The sequence below is a fragment of the Marmota monax genome, unplaced genomic scaffold (genome assembly GCF_021218885.2).
Source record: "Marmota monax isolate L192 unplaced genomic scaffold, Marmota_monax_Labrador192_F-V1.1 WCK01_AAM20220418_F8-fsc00172, whole genome shotgun sequence".
In the NCBI taxonomy this organism is placed as follows: Eukaryota; Metazoa; Chordata; class Mammalia; order Rodentia; family Sciuridae; genus Marmota; species Marmota monax.
The window spans coordinates 3,115,684-3,138,655 of NW_026693633.1; positions in this window are offsets into that span (position 1 = coordinate 3,115,684).

Below are 22,972 nucleotides of genomic sequence, written 5' to 3' on the forward strand. Positions count from 1 at the left end.
CTGCTTTTTTAGAAGTTCTAGAAGTTTTTCAAATGCTTAAACATAAAGTATCATATGATCCAGAAATTACACTCCTGGATATAAATTCAGGAGCAATCTAAACAAAAATCCGTACCAAAAATGTGTACAAGAATACTCATAAGTGTTTTATTCATGAAACCCAGTGAATAAAATGAATCAATCCAATTGTTCATAGTCTGAAGAGTGGGTAAATAAAATGTAGTATATCCATATAAAGAAATGTTCAATAATAAAAAGAAATGGACTACTGATCCTTGCTACAAAATGGATGAACCTTGAACACACTGTTTTTACTGAAACAAGGCAGTAGAAAGAATATATATCATATGAGCCCTACTACATAAAAGATCCAGAATAGAAAAATTCTGGGGAACAGAAAGTGAATTAGAGGTTTACTAGGATTTAAGTTATTGGGGAAAATGTGGATAAGTGCTATTTAGTTGGGGTGAGGAAAATGTTTTAAAATTTACTGTGGCAAACACACTAAGAACCGCCATATAAGTGGGTGAATTTTTCCGTATGTGAATTAAGTTAATAAAACATTTGCAAAAAAAATAAGTTACATAGATTTGGATGATCTTTTTGGATCACCCTCTCCAAAGTGCATGTGAATAAAAACTTCTTTGGATGGATGTACTTCCTGGTCTCCTCCAAAAAAAAAAAAAAATCACAGAATTGCATGTTCAAGGTACAGGGGTACTTTTTTGTACTGTTTTGACTTTTTAAAAATTTTTTGTAGTCATTTAAATCAATAAAAATAACTGTTATAAAAGGAAGACAGGGAAAAAGCCTATTGATGTTAGTAAGATCTGATGTTGACAAAGCTTCATGGGGACACAGCATAAAAGTAGGCACAGACTATCAACTCAAAGAACATTATGAAACTCTAACCTCTGCTGTCAAATTAACAAGTGGGGTGAACCCCTCATGATTTGGGGGAACCTGATTTTTTTCTCATTTATAATCAGCAGGGGTAGTTAGTTCCACAACTACAATAACATGTTCATTTCTACTTTTGTGTGGTGGCACCTTGATTGGAGGTCAGAAAAAATAAATTCTAGGCCTAATAGAAAATAATGTGTAGTGTGATAGCTTATTTTTATTAGACTCCTTGATGCTAATTTTTTCCACGTTCAATTTGTGTCGCCTACCATTTTATAAAGAAAAAATGTTTTCCTTTTTAAGAATCAAAACCAAATTATTCTTAGGTATTACTTTCATACAGAGAAAACAACTTGGGAAGCTGTCAAACACCTTTCCCCTGACCACCTGTGTGACCTTTAACATGTCACTTAACCATTCTGATATGTGTATTGTTTATTTCTATGAAGAATGATGACAGGTAAGATGTCCTCTTGCTGGTTCCTAATCAAATAACATAACATTTGATCCCATCTGCTTGAGTTATGAGCACATGGCTTGCAACATCACTGCTGTTCACGTTCCAAATCTACAGACTAATTGCTTCTGTTTCTCAAATCAGTCCTTCAACTTTCCTCAGTCGGCTCTTTCCCTCTTTAGAAAATTCAGATGTGTTGAAATATAGTTTACATATGGTAAAAATTCATTTGTTCTTTTTAGATCTACAGTTCTATGAGTGTTTAATAAATGTAGTCAGTCATGTACCCATCACCACAATTGAGCTACATATAGAACATATCCATCACCTCAAACAGTTCCCTCCTGCTCTTTGAGGGCAAAACACTCCCCTAACCCCACCAAGGCATGGCAGCAAACACTTGTAATCCCAGACACTCAGGAGGCCAAGGCAGAAGAATACCAAGTTCAAGACAAGTGTCAGGAACTTAATGAGACCTGTTCTCAAAATTCTAAACAAATAAAAAAGACTGGGACACTTCCGTATCAATGTTTATAGCAGCACAATTCACAATAGCTAAATTCTGGAACCAACCTAGATGCCCTTCAGTAGATGAATGGATAGGGAAACTTTGGTATATATAAAAAATGGAACATTATTCAGCATTAGAAGAGAATAAAATCATGGCATTTGCTGGTAAATGGATGGAGTTGAAGAATATAATGCTAAGTGAAGTTAGCCAATCCCCCAAATCCAAAGGCCAAATGTTCTCTTTGATATGAGGATGCTGACTCATAATGGGTATGGGGGGTGGGGAGCATGGGAGGAATGGAGGAACTTTAGGTAGGACCAAGAGTAGGGAAGGGAAGGGAGGAGTCAATGGGATAGGAATGATGGTGGAATGAGTTAGACATCATTACCTTAGGGTACATGTATGAAGACACGAATGGTGTGAAAATACTTTGTGTACAATCAGTGACTTGAAAACTTGTGCTGTATATGTGTAATATGATATGAATTGCATTCTGCCATCATGTATAACAAATTAAAATAAATAAATAATTTAATTTAGAAAAAGGGACTGGGAATGTAACTCACTAGTAATATGTAGAATGTAGCTCAGCACCCCTGGGTTCAATCTACAATAAATAAACAAACAAATAAATAGCACTCCACTCAATTCCCTGGAAACTACTGATCTGATTTCTATTCCTACAATTTTGCCTTCTCCAGAATGTCCCCAAAGTGGAATTGTATCCTATGTAGGCCTTTGATGTCTAGTAACTTCTACAAAGCCCAGTGCTTTTGAGGTACATCCACACTGCTGCCCATTTCAGCAGTTCAATCCTACTTATTACTAAGTGGTGGTTAGTGGGCATTTGGGTTTCCAGTTTGGGGTATTACAATCAAAGCTGCTCTAACATCTGTGTATTTGTATGTTTGTTTTGCGAACGTATGTTTTTATTCCTTTTATATAGGCGTGGAACCGCTGAACTGTATAGTAATGTATGTTTAAGTTTACATAAAATTGTTAGATGTTTTCTAAAATATGTGTATCATTTTTTACATTCTCACCAGATATGCATAAGAGTTCTAATGATTCCCCATCCATTCTGGTATGTGGGCTTGTCTACTCCAGCCTGGCCATTGGAGGAGATATGTAGTAGTGATTCACTTCGGTTTCAAGTTGCATTTTCCTAAAGATATTAAACATATATTTATGTATTAGTTATTCATCCATATCTCTTCATGGTGAAATATTCATTCAGGTCTTTTTTCCATTTATTTTATTGAGTTTCTTATTATTGAGTTACTAGTTCTTCATATATTCTGATAGAAATCTTTTATTAGATAGGTGGAAGTAAATATTTTACTAAATATTTTCTCACAGTTTATGAACTGTATCTTTACATTTAAAGGTAGCAGTTATAAATTTGATGAATACCAATTTCTATTTTTTTTCTTCTGTATTTATGCTTTACAGAAGACTGCTCTGCAGTTTTTTGTTTGTTTGTTTATTTGTTGCTTGTTTGGGTTTTTTTTTTTTTTCAACTTTTACCTTCGGCCCATTTTGAATTGATTTGTGAATAATGGTATTTTATAGGTTAAGGTTCTTTGTTTACATTAGGATGTTTCATTTTTACATCAGAACATGAGGAAACAGCTAGCTTTCTATATTTAATTACTTTAACAAATTTATAAAAAATTAATTCACCATATTTATGTAGCTTTTCTACTAGACTGTTTGATTTGCTCCATTGATCTAAGCATTTTCCCCAACTAATACCATTTGTCTTGATCAGTATAGCTTTTGTTAAAATCTTGAAATTGGATAGTGTAAGTCATTCAGAAGAGCTCATTTGCTCTTTTTCTTCATATAAATTTAGACATAACTTGTTAATTTCTACTAAAAAGCCTGCTAGGTTGGAATTGCATTGATCAGTTAGGAGGAAATTGATTACAAAATGAAGACTTTCAATCAATTATCACAATATATTGCCCAGTTTCTTAGTTTCACTTTAATTTCCCATATCAATGTTTTCCACTTTTGCATACAGATATGTTTGTGTATATAAATCTAATGCTTTAATGCATGCATGTCAATTTGATGACATTTTATAGGTAAATTTCATGTGAATTCCCAATGGTTCATTTCTACTGTATAGAAATACATTTGAATCTTGTACAGTATGATGTTGCTAAACATTCTATTTAGTTCTTGTAATTAATTGTAGATTTGGGGGATTTTTCTCTACAGAGAATTGTATTATGTAAATAAATACTTTTTCTTCTTCTTCCAATATTGATGCCATTTTTTTTTCTTACCTGATTACATTGGTTAAGAACTCTAAGACATGGTAGGCCCACCGGCTGAAACCCAGAGGAGAGCTGATGTTGCAGCTTAACCCTCAAGACAGTCTGCTGGAAGAATTCTCTCTTCCTCAGAAGACAATTTTTTTCTTTTTCTTTTAAGAACTTCAGCTGATTGGATGTGGCCTACAAACATTGTGGAGGGCAATCTGCTTTATTCAAAGTCTACTGATTTATATATTTATCTCATCTAAAACATACGTTTTGTGTAATATGGCATAGTCAAGTTGACACATAAAATTAACCTTCACACAACATCTAATATATGATCATATGCAGTCTTACTTTCTATTTCAGCCCCTGTAAGATGATGACATTCATCAATTACTCAATGTTGAACCAACATGATATTCCTAGAATAAACTATACTTGGTCAGTATATAGTAGCTTTCTTTTACATCTCTAAATTTTATGTGCTATCATTTTAAAAGACTTTATATCTGTGTTTTGCATTCATTTCCTCTAGCTGTTGCAATAAGTTTCCACAAATTTAGTAGTTTACAACATTTTTTATCTTGTGGTTTGAAGGTCAGAAGTCCAAAATAGGTCTCACTGGGCTAAAATGAATGTATCATTGGGGCTGTGTTCATTCTAGATGCACCAAGGGAGGTTCTGATTCCATGTTCTTCCCACATCTTTTTAACAAGATATTACTCTCTGATCATTCTAACATGGGTTATTTTCAGTTCTCATTCTTTTGACTTTCTTGCTTGAAAATGGGTTGCTTTCTTACTATTTTTTGTGCTTTAAAGTTTTTTTAAAAACTGAATTATGGAAATTGTACATTGAGGAAAAAATAGACTCTGAGATGAATAATGTTCATTCCTGTTAGTGGACATGGCTGTTCTGTCAGATGACTAATGTGAAGGAGTTATGAAACTCTAGTAGTTGAGCTGGGTAAGTTAGGCATGGATTACACTTGGTGAACTTCCAGTTCTTTCAGGGTTTGCTCCATATCCTAGTACTTCATGTGGGACCTGGTCTCCACCTGGGTTTTTCACTGACTTCTGGCTTGCTCAATCCATATTTTCAGATACTTTTACACAATTATGTAGCAGAGTATTCTCTTTCCACGTTCTTCTATAAATGTTAGCAAACTTGTGTACAATGGAAATAATTGGCTTTTTTTGGCTATATATGATCTCTGTTCCATAATCTTCTTTGTTTTTATTTTATAATTTATTGCAAATCATGACATTGTAAAAACAATCTTCTGGGTGGAACAGGCCCACATACTGTTGTATGCTCTCCTCTTCTCTTATTCTATCCGCATGAGTGGACCTGTTTACTGCCTGTAATCTGTAGTTGGCCCACAATATAGCTACATGGGTTCTCTGTTTTAGTTAAAAAATCAGGCAGGTTCTTGAGCCTTAATACCCAAGGAAAGAAAATTTTATCTTATTTATTTCTGAAGAGTCTGGAGAAGAATGAGTTGTCATTCTTTCTCTTGGCATCAGAAGAAAGCTTTGTATTATTTCAGTACTATTGGCCCAAATAAGACTTCCATTTCCTCTTTTGGAAGCAGAAGATCTTTTGATTTCTGAGGGTGAGAAGTAGGCTTTCTATTCCTTCCTGAGTGCAGACATGTTTTGTTTCTTCTCTTCCCATAATGGTCCTGGGATCTGAGTATTTAACCCTTTCCTCAGAAGAACAAAGTCTTATAAGATGACATGTCTAAGACACTAAAAGACACATATATGATGACAATTCTAGAAGATACCTCTAATCCCACACAGACAATCCCTTTCTAGACACTGAAATCACAGAGGGGTTTCTGATCAGTCTCTGCCTCTGCCTCTAATATTTCTTGAAAAAACTTGGTAGAAGCCCTTGAAGTAGAGAGTTTGGAGCATTAGCCCACATTTGGTCTTTAAAAGGTCATAAACATTTTACGTGATTTCTTCTCACCTGATTCTACAACATCCACCTCCTCCTCCTCTACTGTTCTTCCAAAGGTGAAGCATGTCATGCTTCTCACCCTCCTAAGAAGAATGTGTCCCTCTTTGGAATTCAGCTGTCTTTGCTGTGTTATTACCTCAGGTCTCTGAAGGGTTCAAAAACAGTTATGACTGCTTAGACTGTGTGGCATTCTATCACTATTAGGGTAGGAAGATTACTCCTGCAGCTTTCTACATGCCAGCAGGAGCATTCACACTACTTATTCCCTTCCCGTGGGAAAATTGACTCAATAAATATTTAGTGATGCATTTGTAATTCAAACACTCAGAGTGTGTTCTATTCTTTTAAAATACTCTGTTTCATTTTTTATTGTTCTACTGTATATGGACTTTAGGCACCTTGACTACGGTTTTTTAAACACCCATTGTCACATACATCCAGGGAGAACAACAATTAACTAAATTTGAATATTTTTAAAAATGCCTTAATTCTATTTGTTTTATGACTGAACAGCTACTGTGGGAAAACATATGACCTGGTAAACTTGTTAAATACAGGTGCAAATATTTTGTTAATTTTACACATACAGATCAGAGCAGAAGTATTATTGAATATTCCAGTATGTTAATTAATAGTTTATTATAATTATTAATATTATTAGTTTTAAAGATTGAGTATCCTTAATCCAAAAACCTTAAATTCATACTGCTCCAAAATTTTAAAATTTCCAGACTCTTTTTTCACTTGACACCACAAATAAAAAATTCCATACTTGACCTCATGTGACAGGTCACAATCAAAACATGGGCAGATTAAAAATATTATATAGAATTTCTTCAGGCTGTGTGCATAAGGTGTGATGAAACATAAACAAACATCATACTTTGACTTAGGTCCTGCCCCCAAGATATCATTATGTACATGCAATTGTTCTAAAAACCCCCAAATCCAAAATCCAAAATCCTTCTGACCTCAAGCAGTACAGACAAGGAAAGGAATACCCAATGTATATTCCTCAGTCCTTGCATGAACATGTGTTTATTTTCTATTACATGTGCTGCTCCATACTCTTAAGGAGAGATTGAAAAGTTTCAGTCCATGGGTCAGATCTGGTCCACAACTCATTTTTATGTTTTCCCAGCTAAGAATGCTTTTCACACTTTTAAATGGTTGTAAAAAGTAGAATTTTGAGACAAAGACTATATGTGCTTCCCTTCCCCCCAAAAAAAAACAGATACAAAAATTTATTATCAGAGCCTTTACAGACAATGTTTCCTGCTCCCCATGTCTATAGGAAAAAACATAGGTAACACATTTCTGTGCACAGGTACTTTCACTGTGTTTAAAAAAAAAACTGAGCCATACACAGAAACAAGTAAAACATGAATTATAAAATAACATGCCATGTAAAAATACTAAATCACATTTTATAAAAGAAAAAAGGGGAGGAAATAACTATTTTCAGTCAAGGCATCCAAGAAGCCTCTGGTGGAGATGGTGTTTTAATAGGACAATATTAATAGAATTAAAATATGTAGGAAACTAAATAAATCAAATAAATTAAAAAACAAGAAAATTGACTTTATAACTTATGGACTGGAAAAAATCATGTGATCTATTTATTTTTCAATTCTCGGTCATTAGCCTTGCCCCAAAAGGATTCATTTCCAAATAAGATTTATTTTCAATATTTTTAGAATTTGACTTGGTAAATAACCTCTCAGACATCTGTACTTTTGCTCAGGAAACTGACTAAAAAATAGCTGAAGTTTAACCTGTAGGTATTCTCCATGAATGGTACCAATGGGCATGGCACTGAATGACCATTCTTGCTTTGGTGGCTGTGGAACATGGGTGGTGTACTCTCACTTACCTAATACATAAAAGAAGCATGATGTACAAACCCACAGCATTAATTTTACTGTTAAACTGGGAAAGTGTCATTTTTGGTCATGCTGCTGTGTTATTGATGTCTTTGCAAGTTTTGTTGTATATATGCACAAGAACTAGCAGAATGTACATACCATGTCAGCTATCTTTTGCTTTCTCATGAGAGTCCAAAGTGTGCTGAATGAAAAAACTAGCATTTCTGAGATAATTAGAAACCCAGCATGCCATTTACATCATGAACAGGGAATGCTGCTGTGACAAGACCAGACTTTGCTCATGTCATTGGCCCTCAAGGCTAATTCTTTTCTGTCCAAGTAAGTTACAAGATGGAAAACAACATAATTCTCATTGTCAACTCATTTAAGCTTTTCTTTTATTTTATAGATTAGTGTGTTGGCCCATAAAACACTGTTTTTGCTTTGAATACACACTCACTGGTTCTTCCTGACACAACTAAATCCTCGATAAAATGTTTTATGTACTGAGGATGACTTTCATGACCTTAAAAGTTCCTAGCATGCACTTTAGCTGTTATTTATATTCATCTCTGTTTCTTTAAAGACCCTCATCCTCTATTTTCAAGGGTTTTAGAAATTATCTCCTCGCTAAAAAACAGAAGTGTTGAAGTTCAGGACAAATTGATCTGGGCTCAGCAAAGCTTTGGAGTAAGTAAGCTGCCCTCTGCTGGATCATTAATGTGATGCTAGCAGCTACATGGAAAACAGATGACTTCCTCAAAGTATGTCAGATGACCCACGGGAATTTTTGAACCTTATACACAGCTTCACGGAACTGAGCATTGCTGAGTCTCCCAATGTTCACATGATTCCCTGAGGGCTGAACCTCTCCCAGTTTTGACATCTCATATTTATCTTCAGTCTAGTCACAACTAGGTTGTGTACAAGTAGAAATCCTTGGATCTTACTCTTTTTCTTATTCCAATGACATGGATTGGATGGGACACTTGCTTCCATCATTTCTACCCTTTTTGATTATAAAATCCTGCTCTGGAAGTAAAAAAAAAAAATCAATTCTTAGAAGGTCTTTTGAATGTCACCATTAAAAATGCCTTACTTCTCCAGGTGACGTGGATACCCCTTATTAACTAGGAAAGTTCACAACAATCAGGAAGGACAGAAATATTTCAATCCATGATACAACTAGATTTGCATGAACACAATAACCTGTAGCTATAATTTTCACCACAGTAATATCACAAAAATACCCAAAATGTTAATTTTATAACATCATCCTTGGTTTATTTTTCCAATCATATTTTGAGATGAACAGATGAAATATTATCTTAAATCATAAAGAACTAATTAGAGACTTTGAAACCTGTGAATATATACAAGATTATAAAATAAAAAATGAAAAATCTGAAGAAATTGAGAGTTGTCCCAGAAAATATATTCCAGAGAGTCACAGTATGACATTTGATAAAATTAAAACACTGCCATATGAATAGCATCAGCAAAATACAGTATATTTTGATCCTTATTTAAAATATGGGTCTTTGCTATGAAGAAAATAACAGACATAAAACCTAACATATACTTCACTAGAAAATCTTGAGACAAAATAGTCTCTTTTTGTACCAGCATTTAAAACCTAATTAGTACAGTTTGAAGAATGATTATTAGAATTTTTCCAAAGAAAAATAAGTAAAAGGCTTTGCTGGAAGAAATTAAATCAAAATACAAATAGGCAAATAAAATATCTTTCAAAGTAAACTTGAAGGTCATTTTCAAAAATAGTTTAAAAGATAAAGCTCATGTAACATGAAAATATTTGATAGAGCCCATGCTATAGGCATGGTTAAATCTATTTTGGATCAAAAAAACTCAGCCAAGCTGAAAAATAAAAAATAAAAAGGTGCCCATATCAAATTTTGGGAGTGGTAACCTGCGTCAAGGACATTGCTCATTTTGAATGACCCAGCAGCCACTGCATCATTTACCAGGAATACTTGCCTCAAACAATATGCCTCCTGGTTTTATCAGTGTGCTCAATGGGGTGGCAAAAATGGAAAATTTTACTTTAAAAAGTCTCGTTATTTGAATAACTTTCTTTTAACAATAAGAAGTGACTTTGAAAACCTACTGCACAGATGAATTCTAGTTCAATATGGAACACTGCGACCCATTTGTGCAGTGTAACACCACAGCACTGTTACTCTGCTTCCGTGATTATTTTCCTCTGAGAAGATGATAATTCAGATATCTAACAAGGAGTCAGTCTTTGGATAAGATGAGTTCATAACTTTTTGCCCTGATTGATAAGGGAATGCTTAATAAAATTGGCTTAGTCAGCACATACTTTTTAGAGGCTAAATAATGTCAATCAATAATTGCAAAAAGAAACTCTTAAGGTTGTCACTGCATATGACAAAACCTTTGCAATTAAAATGAATGCTGAGAGTTGAAATTGAGGAATTGCTTGGGGGGATGATGAGATATTTGAGTATTTTCAACTCAATTAAAAGTAATGATGTTTACAAAGTCTTTGTTAAAGATAATAACAGCATCATTCACCATTTTCATCATTCACTGAAAAGAGGTCTTTGATGAGTATATGCTAGTGACAGTAAAAAAAGGAAAGTGTCCTGTTGATCAGCTCCATCACATGACTCAAAACCAAAAATAATTTGTAAAATTTCCAACTAAAAATGTATATGTATATACTATTTTGAACTTTCTCTTTGCTGAAACTCTTGGCATTTTTATTCAGTAATTATTACAACGGAATTCATAAACAACTGAGAAGAATAATCAGAACTGATTTCCTGTCCCTCTTGCTTTATATATATATATATATGGATATATGTGTAAATATCTCTCTATACACAGACGTATATGTGTGTGTGATTGTGTGTGTGTGTATTGACAGAATGAATTTTCTAGGCATAGAAACTTTCTTATTTCTGTTCATTTTATTTTTAAAATTCATAAACATGGTGCAATATAGTATCTTATCCAGCAACAAAGAAGTACAGAAAACAATTTCTCCAACTTGTAAGCAATGGCATTTAAACATATAAATAATTTATACTAAACCAAGCACAAATATATTATTAAGCAGAACACAAAATTTGAAAGAATCATTAAGATAAAATATGAGGGCTATTATCTTCAGTGAGTCATCCAGAACACTGAGGACATATTTCCCTTATTTTAAGGCTATGTCACAGAAAAACCTGAGGAGTTTGGCATTATTTAGCCATCTGTGAAATGTGTGTTTTCCATGGATTTCCGCTGAGCTAACCACAGAAGTGACCAATACACTCTGAGTCAGTCTCCCCTGTGATCCGTGGTTTTCAAATGAGATGTTGACGTTTAGAAAAATCAATATTAGTTTTAAATGAGAGTTAGAAGTCAAAAGTTAATGAATAAAAAAACAACATTGTGGATGAGGCCCAGTTTTGCTCAAAGCCTAAATGTCAGATACAGTTTTGGCAGGAAATGATAATTCAGTGATTACTAAATGAATGAGTTGGCCAAGTTGCTTAACCTGTCTGTGCATCTACTTCCTCAATCTTCTATAGGGATGATGTAATCGCCAGGCTATGATTGATTAAGTGTCCCCCAAAGGCACATGTATTAAAGACTTTGTCCCTACCCCATGGCACTATTGGGAGGTGGTAGAACCTTAAAGAAGTGGAACCTGAGAGAAGGTCTTCAGGATATTAGGGATATGCCCTCAAAGGTGATTGTGAACCCTGGTTTCTTTCTCTTTTGTTTCTAAACAGGAGATGAACAGGTTACCTCTGCCATGTGCTTCTGCCATGATGGACTACCTAACCACAGAACCAAAAGGAATGGCACTAACCAACCAAGTACCAAAACCTGCAAAATTGAGAGCCAAAATAAACCTTTGCACTTTTTAAATTGATTATCTCAGGCATTTTTTTTACAGTGATAGAAAGTTTACTAACACATACCTATTGAAGGTTTTTGGGGGGATTAAATTAGGTCATGAATGTAAACTATTTAGTATAATGATTGTTCAATAAAAGATGTATTTTTAAAATGTCACTTGGGAAAAAACCCCAACATTTTAGGATGAAATAATACAGATCTAAGGATTCAAATTAGTCAATTTGTCACTTGTCCATACCAAAATGCCCTTTATAGCAGCTGTGTTCATGGATGTAAAGCCTGGAGGTGAGAAAGTAGCACACTATTGATTGACTAGGAATTACAATAAGGATAGTAGGAGGAAGTGCTTCCCATAGGTAGGAGTCCTCTCAACTGAGGTGAGCTTAAAAATTTTGAGGCTAATAGGAAATCTGAGATTATTAAAGAAAACTGGGATTCAAGGGTCACATTAAATTATGAAGACCTGAGGCTAAAGAGGTAACCAAAACATGAAGTGTGTAATCAACATTAAATTAGGAATTATCAGGAAAATGTGTCTACAAAAATGACTGTCTATGGAAAGTTCACAATCACCAGAAGCAGGGGCTGCCACCACTCAGAGGCTTTTCACATCTTTCTGCCATGTGACAGAAGGACAGTTTGGGCCAATATAAATGATCAGCAATAGACCAGACCATGGGAAATATTGCTTAAGGGATCTTGAGAAAAGTCTACAAGGCACAAAATTCATGATTGGAGTAATGTGAAATATGTCCTGTCAGAACTAGTTAAAAGCATGAGGACTCTTTATTCCTGATAAATGGGGAATTGTTACTTTAAGCACTTCATAGTATGTATTAGGGATTTGACAACCACTCAAAGGAGGTAATATATTTAAATAAATTTAGAGACTTTACTATCAATAAGAAGAGAATATTTTGATAAAAACCTTATAATGATCCACAAAAAATAGATTCCAGGATTTTTTTCTCTGGCATCAATACGATGGGCAACCATCTTCCTGAGATGGTGTGTTAGTTAGTTAGGGCAGCCCTAACAAAATCCCAGAGTCTGGATAACTGAAAAAACAGAAATGCATTTTCTCACATTTCTGGAGGCCAAGTCCTAGGTCAAGCATCAGCATGTTTGGTTTCTTCTGAGGGCTCTGTCTGTGGTTGGTAGATGTCTTGTCTCCCAACTGTGTGTCACCTGACATTTTTTTCTGCAAGCATTCCAGAGAATGCTTTGTGTGTCCAAATTTCTTCTCATAAGGGTGCCAGATGAATGGGATTAAGGTCCACCCTCATGGCCTCATTTTAACTTAATCACCTCTTTAGCGGTCCTATTTCCAAATATAGTCCCATCCTGAGGTACTATAAAATCAAGTCTTCAACACATAACTTTTGGGGGCACACAATTTAGCTCATAACAGATAACTTTACCACTGGTAATCATTGGTCACCAAAGCTATCTTGTGTTATTTCTGCCCTGTTGCCAACACACAAGCACATAGCCCACATTTTCAAAACCATCTTCCCAGACCATCTAATTGCTTCATTTTACAGATTTCAAATTTAGATGGCTATAACTACACTTTAGTTTCTTAACATAATTTCTTTTTTAAAAAGTGTTTGTGGTAAGTAGATACAAATTTGTACCCATATAAGAAATGTGACATTCCAATTCTGAAAGCAAAAGCATAATTTTGGTTAGGTTTCAAAATTGCTGAATGGGTCCCCTTTCTACTTTGGAGGGACTAAGTTGGGACCCATTGCTTTAGTTATCCTTTCTAAAAGGGAATGTCTAGTGAAACTCTTTCCCACTGGCCATTGACAGCACTTCGAGTTGGCCTTTGGAACATAGCTGGTCCGCCCAGCAGAAGGTTGACAGACAATGTTGTGGACAAGTTTGGCTATGCAAGGGCTTATTCTTCCTCTTTTTTATACAAACACTCTAGTCTTTGATGGATAATTTTCCCCCTAGAGCTAGCAGTTCTATGGAATTATATATCAAGATATTCTTTCTTCCTTCTGAAGAGGTAAGTACTTCAACAAAACTGAGCTAATTAGATATATATTCTCTCTCTCTCTCTCTCTCTCTCTCTCTCTCTCGAATTTGCATCTTAATCAAAGTTAAGTAAATATCGACAACATTCTAACTCTTTCACCCAAAAACTTATTGCCAGAAACCAAAAACCTAGGCTGTTTTGATGCTGGCTTTTCTCAAGCTTGGTTTTGTAATCCTTTCACTCAGATCTGAGATCACCACCAGGACCTAACAGGAAAGTCCTTTTTTATTCAAGGTATCCAGAGTTAGTTTGTTACTTTTGTGTGTGGCAGGGAATCCTGTTAAAGCCACCATATTGGTAAGACTTCAGACAATTATCATCTGTCTGTGGCATTCTTATCTTACTGCCTCTATCAATAACCTCACCATCAATATGCCAACCGAGAATGGAAATCCCACTACTAACCTGAAAAAAATTTGAGACTGAGACGGTAAGAGAAAAGAGAGATTTTAACTAAATGCCATTCTGCAAGTGAGAATCAGCTGACCATTTTATAACTGCCATTTTCAGATGTGAGGACATACCTAATTTATGAGAAAAAATCTACATCATCCATGTTTGTATGTAGATGTACTTTTAATCCGTTTGGAGCTGTTTGGCCCTTATGTTAGTCAGCTTTTCATCACTGTGACCAAATACCTGAGCAGAGCAACTCAGAGGAAGAAAAGTGAATTTGGGCCCACAATTCCAAAAGTTGACTATGATGGTCCAACTTTACTGCTCTGGACACAAGTTGAGGCAGCACATCCTTGCAGAAGGACATGGTGGAGGACTACTGCTACATTCATGGCAGCCAGGAACCTGAGAAAGGGAAATGGGGAAGGGACTACAGGAAGGTTAACCCTTCCAGGAAATGCCCCAAGTGACCCATCAGTCTGCTCAAACTAGGACAGACTGATCAAGTTTTAGCTTTAACAGCCCTTTCATTTCACCTCTGAATAGTCCTGCATTAGGTGGGCTAATGTAGACACCCCAGATCCAAACCATAACAGTCCTCATAGAAAATTCTAGGTCAACAGTTCTCAAAGTGGTCGTGCCAGGATCTGCAGCATCATCAATACTTGGGAACTTGTTTAGAAAACAAAATTTGGGGTCCCACTGCCAGACCTACTCTCTCCAGAAAATCTCAGATGGGTCAGAAATCTGTTTTCATAAGCATTCTGGGTCCTTCTGAGGCTCTCTGAAGTTTAACTGCCTTTGGGCTGGGTAAAGACATGGGCTGGAATGGAATCTTTCATCTCAGTAGCTATCTTGACTATTATTTTTTTCATAAGAAAATATATGAAATCCTCAAGGGCATACTTCAGGGATCCTGTCCTATTTGGTACAAAACCCTCCCTTTCTTTCTATCCTTGGTTCTTCTTTATCAGTTACCATAAGAGAAAGAGAAATGGTCATTAAAGAAAGGCAGGAGGTCTGAAAATCGAGTGGTCTGGTCATTTATGCGAAGCCTGCAACCTCATTTCTGACTATTTGATTGTTTTACTTGCCCCAGAGGCACAACTTCTCACACATTTGGCTCTTCTCTTTAAAAGGTACCCCGACTAATCATTTTCTTGTGCTTCAATGCACTGTTCTCCCAAGTATTCTTTTTAAATTGAGTGAAAATTAAACCTAATGTGCATAGTTCCATAATAACATTTCTTTTAATGAGACCCATCTTCTAATGGAAAGGACTGTCCTACTAAATTAAAAGTGGGGAAATATATAAAACATATAATCCAGTGCATGAAACCAAAAATCTAATTTATTCATTCATTTCACTAGACAATGTGATGAAGCATAACAGGAACATGATAAAATGAAGTTGCGTTCCTCCTTCTCCTGCCATTTCTCCTTTCCTACTTAGAAAAGGTCAGCGTGAGAAAAACATGACCTTAAAATCTACTTCCCAGTAAAGCAAAACCAGCGAAAGCAAATATTTTCCATGTCCTAGTAATCTGAAAATCTAATTGTGATTTTTAAAACCCTCTTCATTATATGAAATCTTTTTTGTATTTCCAATGTCTTTAACATTAAAAAAAATATTTTTAGCAAGTCTGGGATGAATTCCAAATAACTTCAAAATTGCTATCAGAATAGTACTTTGGTTATAGGTTAAAAAAACCCAGTCCATAATCTGCAGTGTTTTATGAGGTTATTAATTTGAATTATGGAATTCTAATTGCCTAGGAGCTTGTCCATAAACCACTGCTCTCCTCCAGCGGCATGGAAAAGAACACAAAGTATTCCCACCAGGAAGCTTGGAAGCTTGTCAGAACCTACAAATGTTTCTCAAACTTCATGGTTTCTTTCAGAGCTTTGGCTATTTTGCAAAACCTCTGATCAAAAGGTAACCATGACCTCAGATATAGGAGAGAGAGAGAGAGAGAGAGAGAGAGAGAGAGAGAGAGAGAATATGTGTGTGTATATTTGTGCCTTTGTGCGTTTAGCTTTTTCTTGGCACACTTTCGCACATTGAAATTCTGGCATTGTAAGAGGCCAGAACCACGTCAACTCCTCCAAAAACTGAGATGTATTTGTTTTATGAAGATAACTAAATAACTGGAGATTATTCGATGTGTGTGTTTGTGTGTGTGTGTGTGTTTATTTGTATGTCTGTCAGGGTATATGTACATACAAGTACTTACTTTGTATGTGTATAAATATTCTTTAAAAAATTAATTCCAGCCATACAAAGATGAAAATCAGACCAAATTCATTTCAGAACTTGGTAATTAATACGCTGAGGTTACAAATTCTGTTTTTAACAAAAGAATATATTTCTATATAGGACATCAGCTTAATATTTTTTTCATCTTTTTATATTTTTCTAAACATCTGTTTTCTTGAGATTTCAAGATCCAGATAAAAGATCCTCCTTCTGCTCATCTCATCATGAGGTCTACCTAGATGTAACTTGGGCTATGTACCTTCAACCTGTAGGTTAATTTTGTTTTTGTTTTTGTGGTGCTAGGGATCAAACGCAGGGATCGTTGTGTCTGCTAGGCAAACATCCTGCCTCTGAACTATACTGTCAGCCCAGAAAAAATCATTTTGATATTTTTCCCAATAAACAACTTGAGGTACAACTTACAAGTCACCCAAAATAAATATATTAGTGAGGTAATACTATAAAATATTAATGATAGGTTTGAAATGCCTGTAGGGACAGAGGAAACTTGTCCATAGCTAAAGCCAAAAAATTTATTTAGAAAGATGGAGAAAGAAAACAATTTGAAATGAAACAGTTTTTTAAAACCACTTGCATGGACACCCTTCCTTCAGTAGTTTATAACCAGAATATATTTCCTGGTGGCATCTTTGTAGTACATTGTAAATAATAATTAACACATCTATACTACACTCCCTGGGTGGTTAAAATGAAAACGATATAGGGATCCAGGTGGCTCATGAAATTTCAAGGATGGGCACTTGAACCACATGATAAATTAGACCAATGATGTGTTATAAAGAAAGGTATCTTTATTCAGGCCTCACACCAGTCCTACTACTCTAACCCACAGCTTCTAGATGTTGAGACCAGTCATTCAGCTGCAGTGTTTCTTAATTGACTTTATTTGTTTTTGGTGTTGCAGTAGGTTTCCTCCAATGAGTAGGTGGCTCAGTGAGAATCCCAAAAGAAAACAGCTTCTAAAAGAGCTTTTGGTACTTAGAGGTTTTGGAAAAATGATGCGAAGAAGCATTTTCCTGGAGTAAATATTATTCCTTGGAACAAATCAAGATATTGACTCTAATAACAAGTAAAAAGTTAACAAAAATTCTGTTCTGCAGCAACTGGGATAACTTCTGAGAAATTACTTTCTAGTGACATTGAAACAGTAAATATTCAACCTGATTTATAGCTGTTTTTTCTTTTGACTGAAAATGTGCAATGTATGTGGCTTGAATACACGGTTCTTGTCTCCAATGTTCTACCACACACATTTCCACCAACTGTGAAGGCAAACACATTTTGACTAATGTTATTGCTTATGAAAATTTTCCCTCTGACTTGAAATCCTATCTCTGTGTTTTCTTTTGAACACTCACATTTATAAATGGGCAGTTGTTAAATCACTTGCTATTTCTCTTAAAGTTACCATAATAAGGGGGATAAAGTCAGAAATCTGGCTTTTTGGATACCACAAATTTTCCATTTTCTATTTGAGAACAGCACTTAGAAAGAAAAGAATCCTTGAGAGTGGGAAATTTTTAAGAATGATTCTTACTTGCCAAGGCCTCTCATTAACATTTCTCCAATGAGGGTGTTTCAAGTTGTCTGCTCTTATATTTTAAAACCCTTGGCAAATCGCATGTTCATTTAGCTGGGTGTGGGAATTCGCACAAGCAGAATAAAAGTACACCAGCCTATGCTTCTGGTGTTATAGTTGTAATCTGTCTAGAACACTTCCTTAGAAGTAAGACATCATTCTCAAGAATCATTTTTATATATGGTTTTTAGGACCATTTTATATGGAAAGTGAAGTGTTTTTGTGAAAAACTCCCACTCCAGTTGTGGAAGATGAGTCCCAGAGGAGGTGAGCAAATCTGTCTTTGACCCAGGCTTAGAGCCCATGTTAAACTGGTCTCTGTTCCTAGTGTAGTTTCAAAAAGCTTTGCAGACACCAGTGTCAGAAGGTAGGTATCCAGACACTTCTGGTGTCTCAGATAGCTGATGGTGCTGGATGCCCTCATGGGGGGCCTGGGATTGGCTCCAAGAGCCCTGTAACAATAGCATTTTAATAAGACATTTCCCCCAAACAACAAGGCAAACTGTTATAAGGGAACGAAGCATAGGAGGGGTGGGCTGTGTGAGGCAACCTGCAGTTTCAATTCTGACTGGGTCACATATCGATTATATGACCCTTGGGGTGTTTCTAAGTATCACACATTTTATGAGTAGAATACTTGTGCTGGTTAATATGCTATGTCTCTCAGCTTTAATTCAACCCTCTATGTTCTGCTTTGTATGGCTGGAGCTGGGACTCGGCCAATTACATTTCTCCAGTGCCAGCTGGCTTCTTGTTAGGTTATTCAAAAAGGGGTTGGGGGAGGGTTAGGCTTCCTTCTTGCATTTTGCATGCAATTCTCATTGACTCTTCCCAGCCCTGACTCTTCTTCCAGAAGCAACAGTTGGCCTCAATTTTTAGCTCCTGTTGGTATTCACAGAGAGAGGCTTTCATGGTCCCTGCAGAGGTAGCAGCAGCAGACAGTCAGGGACTCTAAGTCTAATTCCCACCTTCCCAGCACCCATCCTTTGAGCTTTGATGTTCTGATATTTATAACAGCTTTCCTTTATTTCTTCAGCCTTAGGCAGAGCAGCTGTTTCCTGAATCAATTCCATGTTCATTCTCTCTCTCTCTCTCTCTCTCTTTTTTATTTTCTCTCATTCATCAAGCCAACACCTGTGTACCAATAGCCTGTACTAAATTCTTTCTGCGGTATTACCTAGGGTGGCTTCTGTTTCCCTTGCTTCTTGACTGAAATATAGGAAGATAGAACCACTAACTTGTATATATATGAGATATTGCATGCCAAATACCTGTTACAAGGTACTGTGGTTTGAATATATTCCCCAAGAATTCATGTGATGGAAAATTAGTCTGCAGTATTGAAAGGTAGTGGGACCTTTTAGAGGGCACTGCCTTCATGAATGCAGTAATGACAACATAAATGACATTCTAATGGGACTTGATTAGTTAGCAAGACAGAGAAGAGGGGGAGAAAGAGATTATAAAGCAAGGCTGCCCCTCTTATTTTTCTCTTCCACATGCACTTACTTGCAGTTCTGCTTTTCTGCAGTGTTTTGACATGGCATGGAACAGCTGCCTGATTTTGGACTTCCTCCTCCAGATCCATGAACTAAATATGCTTTTTTTAATATAAATTATTCAGTCTCAAGTATTATGTTATAGTAACAGAAAATGGACTAAGAAGTGAAGCTTGCCACATATTATAAATTAAATATATCTCTCCTTCCTTCATTCCTACAAACTTTCTCATTGGCAAAACTCCACCTGACACCAATATAATACATTGTATACTTTTTGGTTTTAAATATAAGGTATCTGAATTGAGAGAATTCAACTCAAACTCTAGGCTAGTTTCTATAAGGTATGGAGTGATACAGGAAATGTGTGACTACAAGATCTCTGCTCCTCTTTGGGGGGAGAATTTGTGAAATTTCACAGATAGAGTCATTTTTGCATATCAGAACAGTTTCTATTCCTTGTCTCTCAATTTTAGTGGCCACACTGATAGTACCATGAAATATCATCAAAAGACTATGCAATTTTTTTTCTTTCATAATCTATTTTCAATAAATATTGGTAAGCTCTTCTAATCCATAACGAATGAACTCTGTCCTTGTTATCAAAGTCAAAATTCTTTATTCTTTCATCCCCCTTTAATATAATTTCATACTACTCAAAATTATCATCATGCCCATATCATTATTCATACCATATCTACCTTTTATCTCACACTTTTGTTCTTGCTCTTTTCTAAATCTACCAAGACATCTGAGATGACAGTTTCCTAGCCCACCAAGATATTTCTCATTAATTCTTAGTATATTTATTGTAACTTCTTGCAATGTACAAGTTAGTTGTTCTTTGACTAGAAATTTTACCAGCTCATTTAAGTAAAAAAAAAAAAAATATGGCATGGACCATATAATTTATATCATGACTTATGAGTGCCCTGAGGGCTTGAAATAAGTGCTTTAAATAAATATTTGCTAACTGACCAACTAAGATAGACTATTTCTCAATGTGAAGGGCCCTAAAGGTTTTAGAATGTTTTCTAATTGAAAACTCTCTAGGGGTAATTAATGTTTTACACAATACTGAATCAATACATCATATATTTCTTTTTTGCATCCTTGATAACTAACTGCCCCCTCCATTTAAAATATTTAAAACATTTGTGAAATAACCATAATCCTAATGAAAAGAGCTCAATTTTTGAAGGAAAAATTGAAATGCTTGATCTTGTACTGATTTATTTATGAAATGGATAGTGTAGTACAAGCCTGCACAATTCCCCCTACTCAGAAACTAAATTTGTGAAATGAAGAGTCAATCTCTTTGTTTTTTATTTCTCAGTCATTGCGAGGATAGGCTGAGTGGATAACATAAGTTATTGCCTGAAAACAACTAGTGAATCTACATATGGTTACTCACTTTGAAATATGTGCAGATAAGAGTAGCTGTGAGTAGGAACCACCTGACCAGAAATGAACCAATGCCAAATTTAAAAAGACCTTAATTGACCCATGAATTCTCTTAAACAGTTATTTTATATTATTATCTTTCCCTTTCCAATGACCCTCTAAGTGTCTGAACAACATGATGGTAAAAAAATAAAAATAAATAAATAAAGGAATAAATGAAAACATAAGTCTGCATTCAGTTTGGCTTTGAAGGCAGCTGGAATGTGGTAAAGATTTTTAAATTCTGGGTTGTCCATCCCTAGAGTATGTAGTCATGGTCCATTATTCCTAATTCATGTGTGATTTATAAAATCAGAGAATTATAATGGTGGAGAATTGAAAGACAAATATTTGTTGTAAGCCAGAAGGAAAAAATGAGATTCAGACAGTAGCAGTACTTTCTGAAGAGACACATTTCCCCCCCTACAATGTAATTTTAGACCACTTTTCTTAGAATCAAGTTTCCTATCAATTCTTTTCATTTCTTCTCCACAACATGTGTACAAAACTTTCAAAGAAAAGACATCCCTTTCAGAGTGATGAAGAGTCCAGTAGGTAGAAATATACATAGGCAAACAACAAACAATCCAGAGAGAGTACTTGCTGTAATCATCATTGTAACCAAGTATCAGCAAGAATGTTTCTAAAGTCAACAAAAATGAAGCAGGCAGATGCAGGATGTTTATTTCCAAAGACTTTTCATTGGTCAACAATGATTTATTTAAAAGCTGGAAAACGTCAGTTTGTGAAATTGTATGTGAAAGATTTGGTCAATCTTCTGAGCTATAAATCACATGTATGACAAACAACTGAGTTGAAATTTCAAAATATTTGGGTGCTATTAGAAATTTATAATATTATAAATGTAAATTATTTTCAAAATTTGTCTAGTATGAGTCCTCTGATTCTTTGAAAATTAAAAAAAAAAGTAAAGCATCCTGATAGCACTCTCATTTTTAGAGTTCTTTCTCACTGAAGAGATGGTTCACTTTCAAGTACAGATAATTTTACTGCTCCCCATCATCATGTAAACCAAATCTAACCATTCTAATTACTCTGTCTCATATGAATTAGTTTTCTATTACTGATATAATGTGTTCCACAAATGAAGTGGATTAAAATAACATCAATTTCTAGTCTTATGGTTCTGAAGTTCAGAAGTCAAAATGGTTCTGGTAAACTGTCAAGATGTCAGCAGGAAAGGGCTCCCTCTGGAGGTTCTGGAAAATATTCAGTTTCCTTGCTTTTTCTAGCTTCTAGAGGTTGCCCACTGTCTTTGGCTCATGGCATCCCTTCTACCATCTTTGAAGAAAGGTTGAGTCTGATACCACTTTAGCTGAAATCTTCCAGGTGTATTTCCTTTTGATTCTTGCACATCTTTCTTCCACTTCCTGAGATTCTGTGCTTACAATAGGTACACCTCAGGAATCCAGGATAATGTCCCCACCTCAGGTCTGCAAAATCCCCTTCTTAGGTTGTGTGACATATTCACAGGTTCCAGGGTTTATATTTTACTCTTAACTTCTTGGAGAATTTCTTGGGATATATTCATTTAATCCACATTGATACAGAAGCACACAATTTGTCTAATCTAAATTCTTGAACATATTCTCAGTTTCCTAACACTTTTAAAGCTAACTTCATGTTGCTTTCCATAGTAAAAGAGACTTCACATGTGTGAGCAAGATGGGAGTATTATCCAGGTGGACAAGTGTAAGTATCTTGCAAATAAAAGAGGGAGGCACAAAATAGGGAGAAGGAGATGTGGTGGCAGAAGCAAGGTCAGAGCTGTAGGACTTCTGATTTTGAAGTTGGTAGGGGACCATGAGCCTAGAAATGTAGAAAGCCTCTAG